General features: G+C 35.6%; 1 pseudogene; it reads left to right on the top strand.

Annotated features, from left to right (window-relative positions):
- Nucleotides 1–4,850: 4,850 nt before the first annotated feature.
- LOC107754933 (uncharacterized) overlaps nucleotides 4,851–6,825 on the top strand; it is a 21,769-nt pseudogene continuing 19,794 nt past the window's right edge.

Genomic DNA, 6,825 nt, shown 5'->3' on the forward strand with positions numbered 1-6,825 from the left:
AATTATCTAGTATACCCAGCATTTGTGTTTGATTTTCAGTTAAATTTGACTTCTTGTTCACTGCAGGATATTCCTGGCAGAGATAACTGCAGGAGGGATAGGGCATGTTTCTCCGCTCCACCTTCCTGTAATCCAGGTGCATAAGGTTCCTGCTATTTCCTCTCCACAAGAGGAAATGCAGATAAATGTTTGCTTCTAAAATCTGTGTAAAGTTGTAATAATGCATAAAAGCCATTTAAAATATACTGTAACATTTACTAAAACAGACATTCTCACAGCACTGTACATGCCACCTCAGATGCAGATATATATTTATTATATATTATTCTTATATTTTAATTAATTCATAAGTCTATTTGCTATGTCTGATTAGTATATTTAAAAAGTGTATGAGAGATGGGTTCAAGTGTACCACAAGTGGTAACTAAATACATGGTTTTAATACAGAGATAATATGTTAAAAGCACATTTAGTTCATATTCATGGTGTCTAAAAATAGCACAGATGTACTTAAGATTATCCTAAGAAGTACTAAAGAATATTTTTTGTATTTTAAGTACAAAATTAGCATGTGAAAATAGAGCACTTTAAGTACATTATGGAAGTGTGTTGAAATAAAGTGTATTTTAGTGCACTTTTTTTCACCTAGGAATACCCACTACAGCCCCGAACACCACTGCATCTAATGTCACTGCATCATTGAACACCACTTCATCTACTGCCTCTGGAGTTTCTACAGCTAATAATAAACTTGTCACGCCTATGGACTGTTTTGTGTTTGTTTTCCTCCCCCACGTGTTCCATGTCCTAGTTTTCCCCTCATGTCTGATTGTGATATTGATTCCAGGTGTTTCTTGTTAATTTCCTCGTTTAGATCCCAATTTAAGCCCTGTGTTTTTCTGAGTCCTTCGTCCTGTCATAAACGTCATTCCCGGTGCTACGCGTGTGTTCCTTGTAGTTTTGAATGAATAAAGACTATCTTCACGAATTCCACTACGTCTCCTCACTCCTTCGCTCCTTGCTCCTTCACAGTAGCAGCAGATTGTGACAAAACTTAAGTAGGAACAGACTGGAAAGACTTTCTTTTTTTCTTTTCATGCTCACGATTGTGTTACTTTTTGTGGTTAAGGTGAAGTAAATTGTTGGTGAAGTCAATGATGTCAACAGCTATTGTATCGTGTTGGACGTCAAATTACTGTAGTATTTATTTTTGATGTTAAACTCTTGTCTAATATTTGTTCTATTTACAACATTTATTTTTCTTAAGGAGGGTTTCGTAAATATTGCAAAAAGAAAGACTTTAAATAAAACCTAGATGCTCTACAGGAGAGAATAGGAGATTCACTGTTTAATATCAGCAGACAGTTAGATTTATGTACTGGTAAAACTATACTGAAAGCTTAAATATTCCATATTATTATACTTTTGAATCAGTCAAACGTCTGAACATTTTATCTTCTAAACACTAAAAATAGAAGGCACGTTTAAATGGAAGACACTTTTAGATATTAAATACACACAAAATTATGTACTTGGATGTCTTCAGAACGGTATTTAAAATTAAAATCAGATGAAAAGTGAAAAATAATTCAACCTAAGATGAATGTCTAAAGTGATTTTGAGTGGGCAACATATTAATAATGAATGATTGAACTGTGGTCAAATGCATTGCACCATCACTGACTTTAGAATGAAAAAAAAAACTTTGTGGCACTAATGAAACTACTGCTTTAGTAGATCAGTTTACAAGTGTATCAACTAAATGTTTTGGACTGAATGGAATCACTAACTTCACTGGTTTTGTTCCATCAACGTCACATTTCAGTCATCCCCATCAGCAGTCATTTTCTTAGCTTATTTCCAAGAAGAAAAAAAAACGACATTATTTACATAGGCAAAATAAATGTATGCATAGTCAAACGAACTGCACAAAAGTTCATCAGAGGCAAGAAAGATTTTTTTTTTTAATAAGCAAGTGAGATTTGAGGCAGATTAATGTAGGTGGAGCTTGAAAATGAAAAAAAAAATGCAAAAGTCTTGTGATCTTGTGAAGTCTTTAAGATGGGAAAGAAAAAAGGTCATACAGGTTAGAACAACATGGAATAATGTGAGAATTTAAGTAAAAATGTGATGCAATGAATGTTAATACAAAAGTGAATACAAACCTTAATGTAGTTCAGGACTATTGTTCCTCAGTTTTCTCTCAGAAGAGGTGATAAAAGCCATCTGATAAACCGATCCAGTTTGGCGGGTAGCAACTGATTACATGTAATCTGGATTACGCAGTGTGATTTCAAATATTAAGTACTTATAATTAGAGTATACAGTATTACATTTTAAAATGCTCATAATAAGATTAAAGTTACTTTTTAATGGATTACATGATTATGTATTATATACACAATGGCAGTACCCCAGGAATTAATTCAATACAGTCGCCAAATTAACAAAAATAAATAAATAAATAAATACAGCAGCAACAGGCACAAACATTTCCCAACAGCACAGCAGGGTCATTCCATGTCAACTCAACCAGAGATCCTTGGCTCAAATTTTTGATTTTGCCAATATTCTTTCTGAAGAAAGATAAACATGTATAGTAATGAAAGCCAACATATTAAATGTCATGGATGCATATTTACTGAGTAAACCACTATTTTGTAGAGGGGGGGGGTTGAAATGGCAATTTTCACCCGAGATTAAGAGCCAAATTACAGGGGGGTAAAATTGACTTTAGAAAGATGACAGCATCATAATGTTATTTTTTACAAAGAGATTGGTAGGTCTGTTAGTAAAATCTGTTGACTTTAGCTATCTTTGTTGCATTATGTGCCAATGGTGACCATTCGAAAATGGGGAAAGAGCAGTTTTTTTCCAAAGTTTGCAGGCCTGTAACTCAAAGAACATTAAATATATCTTAATGCCCATTTAGATATTGGGTCTCAACAAACTTCCTATTTGGCATGCTCATTTTTAAGGCCCTATATGGTTCTGTTCCAGAGATAATGGAATTGCAACATGGCTCCAAGAGTAAATTGTTAAATTGCACACATTTCCAATGGTCAAAAACCAAATGTGGGTCACTTTGCAAACACATGATACTTCTTTTCTTTTAAAGAGGAATGTCTGAAGAATAAATAATGTTTAAACTAGAAATGCATCTTGTTTTCTTATGTAGAAGCAACTGCATTGAACATACCTGTCTGAGTGCCATAAGTATTAAAGACAATTGCAATATGGTTTTAGATTGTAGTTCTTAAAAAAAAAAAAAAAAAAAAAAAAACTTTCTTTTGGAATCTTCATTTTCAAGGCCCTACATCTTTCAGTCCCAGAGATATGGGGATCTCAATGAGGCTCCATATTCAGATTGTTAAATAATACCCATTTTCAGTGGTTGAAAACCAAATGTTGGTCACTTTGTATAAAGCTAATACTTATTGTATTTAAAGCAGAATGTTTGAAGAATAAGTAATGTTGAAACTAGAAATGCATCTTGTTTCCTTCTATCAAAACAAGGACATACCTGTTTGAGTGCCATAAATATTATTTTTTCCAAAATGTGCATAACTGTAATACTTCTTGAGTTACAGACATCTTTATATGATTTTAGATTCTGTTTCTTAAGAAACTTTTCTTTTGGAATCTACAAAAGGTGGATGTCCATGACATGCAAAGTCCCACATGGCTCAATTCTGGTGATACTCTTGTTCAGCCTGTATATGCTCCCTCTAAGTCAAATGAGAAAGAACCAAACTGCCATGCAGTTTGCTATGCAGATGATACCCAAGTTGCCTAGCCCTATCGCCAAATGACTACCAAATGAGATAGCCATTGACTGTATGGCTGAAGTCACTGTGTTTTGGAAGCAAAGATCAACTTCTCAAGGTGAATGCATAGCTTGATTCTAGGGGTCAAATAACTAAAAATCAAGTCAGGAATATTGGTGTGATTTAAACTTTACTTTCTAAAAATCCCATACACTTTGACTATAATGTCATTGTTGTTTTCGTGTTTATTAATGTATGTTTATGTAATGCAGGGATTCCCAAACATTTGATATAATGGTCAGATTGACATGCAGGTAAACAAATAAAATATTTATAATTTTACTGTTTATTTACTTATATTTTGATGATATAATGAATTATTACCTTTTTATCAACTATCCGCTACTCACTAATGTGATGTCAACAAATGTGAACATTTTCTTTCTCTTTGTTTTTATATCAATATTGTAAGTGTAAATGTTAAATAGTAAGTGTAAAACAAGTTTGATTAATGAAAAATAAATCTAAATGTAATCTAAAAACAGTCAGATTACATTATCTAAAACGATTAACCTGGATTGTTACTAACTACGGTTTTCATTATGTAATCTGTAATCAGTAACATGCTACATTTTGTAAGTAATCTATCCAGCTCTGGTTATAGGTACCCAATGATATTCACACCTAGTATTTAATGTAAGCATGTCAACATGACACTTATACCTTGGATAGTCATAAATGTCCGCCAAAGAGATGGATGTAAAAATATTGACAAGCATTGGCATTTTGCTATCATTAATAACTAAACTGAAGTTTCAAGGTATCATTGTTTTCAGTAAAAATGTGTTCACTTGTTTTGTTGCTACAAGATGGTGTGTGTGTGTGTGTGTGTGCGTGCGTGCGTGCGTGCGTGCATGCGTGTGTGTGTGTGAAAATTTTTCCAGCTCCAGTCAGAGAGAAAAGTGGGAGGAGCAATTGGATAATGTGACTCTGAGATAAAGTTGAACTGATGTGTTTCTCCAAGGAACAACATTTATTCAAACATCCTCAAATGAAAGCAGAAAGAATCACAAATTGCCTAAAATGAACATGAGAACATTCTACAAACAAGAGTCTGTTGCTTTTACTGGGTAAGTGATACATACAATCTTTTAGTGACCTCAGTATGTTTTCAGCATCATCTTACAGACAGAGAAACACTTACCAGAAGACACTAAAACATAATTGGGTAACACTTTACAATAACCTTCTTTAGCAGGGACGTGCACAGACATTTTGAGGGGCAGGGGCTCAAGTGGAAAAAAAGGGCACTTCTCATATTTATTTTATTTTATTTTTTCTAAACAAAACATTAAATATATTAGGGGTGTTCGATATTGACAAAAAATATATCTCAATATTTTCTGGGATTTTATCGATAATGATAATTAGACGATATTTTGATGAGTGTGTTATTGTGCTGATATCTTAAGGACTACCGTGGACAGCTGACTCTGTCAGCCACCTTTCTGTGTGGTGATCAGTTCACAGCAGTGATAGAAATTAATCTTTTTCAATAAGTTTAAATAGATTTTTTACCTTTTATGGGTATTTTTACCTTTATAAAGCCCCTTTTTTCTAAAAGTGTGCATCATCTTTTCAGTCAAATTCTTAAATTGAAACAGTCAATTAGAATAAGTCATTTGGGCTGTTATCGAGCAAATTAAATCAGTATTGACAAAATTAACCTTTGCAATGCAGAGAAAACACAGAAGCTGCATTCGAAGGGGCATTTAGATGCATTTACACACTGTTTAATGCAGGACATGAATGCATTTAACCTGCAGTTACAAATGCATTAATACTGTTTTGATATTTTAAATATAAAACGTTGAATACTGATATTTGAAATTATAAAAAAAAAAAGAAAATATACTTTAAAGGGGTCCTATTATGCTCTTTTACAAAGTCTTGATTTTGTTTTGGGGGATGTACTAGAACAGGCTCTCATACTAGGTTGTTCGAAAAACACATTATTTTCCACATATTTTACATTATTACAACACCTCTCTCCCCAGTCTGGCATGTAGGGCTCGAATAGTTCCTGTATCAAATGAAGGCCCGCCTTCTGAAATACGAAATGTGCTGTGATTGGTTAGCTGGGCCAGTGTGTGCTGTGATTGGTTTGTTGGGCCGGTGTGTGCTGTGATTGGTTAGCTGGGCCAGTGTGTGCTGTGATTGGTTTGTTGGGCCGGTGTGTGCTGTGATTGGTTAGCTGGGCCAGTGTGTGCTGTGATTGGTTTGTTGGGCCGGTGTGTGCTGTGATTGGTTAGCTGGGCCAGTGTGTGTTGTGATTGGTTAGCTGGGCCGGTGTGTGCTGTGATTGGTTAGCTGGGCCAGTGTGTGTTGTGATTGGTTAGCTGGGCCGGTGTGTGCTGTGATTGGTTAGCTGGGCCAGTGTGTGTTGTGATTGGTTAGCTGGGCCAGTGTGTGTTGTGATTGGTTAGCTGGGCCAGTGTGTGTTGTGATTGGTTAGCTGGGCCAGTGTGTGTTGTGATTGGTTAGCTGGGCCAGTGTGTGTTGTGATTGGTTAGCTGGGCCAGTGTGTGTTGTGATTGGTTAGCTGGGCCAGTGTGTGTTGTGATTGGTTAGCTGGGCCAGTGTGTGCTGTGATTGGTTAGCTGGGCCAGTGTGTGTTGTGATTGGTTAGCTGGGCCAGTGTGTGCTGTGATTGGTTAGCTGGGCCAGTGTGTGCTGTGATTGGTTAGCTGGGCCAGTGTGTGTTGTGATTGGTTAGCTGGGTCAGTGTGTGCTGTGACAGACCAGTACTTTCCAGACCAGCACTCAGCGCCTGGTCTGGAAATGTCACACCCCTTGCCATAGCCGCCTGCGAGCTTCAGTGTAAATATTGTGTCAATATCAAATACTGATATTTGAAATTATGTGAAAAAGCATAATAGGACCCCTTTAAATGTGAAATTAAAACTGCCAGTAGGTGGCACCAAGTCACTGTTAATAAGTGAGTCATTGCGACTGAACCGAATCATTTAAACGGTTGATTCATTCAGGAACAAAACAG

Source organism: Sinocyclocheilus rhinocerous, unplaced genomic scaffold (assembly GCF_001515625.1).
Source record: "Sinocyclocheilus rhinocerous isolate Xijiao unplaced genomic scaffold, SAMN03320098_v1.1 scaffold2577, whole genome shotgun sequence".
NCBI classification, from domain to species: Eukaryota; Metazoa; Chordata; class Actinopteri; order Cypriniformes; family Cyprinidae; genus Sinocyclocheilus; species Sinocyclocheilus rhinocerous.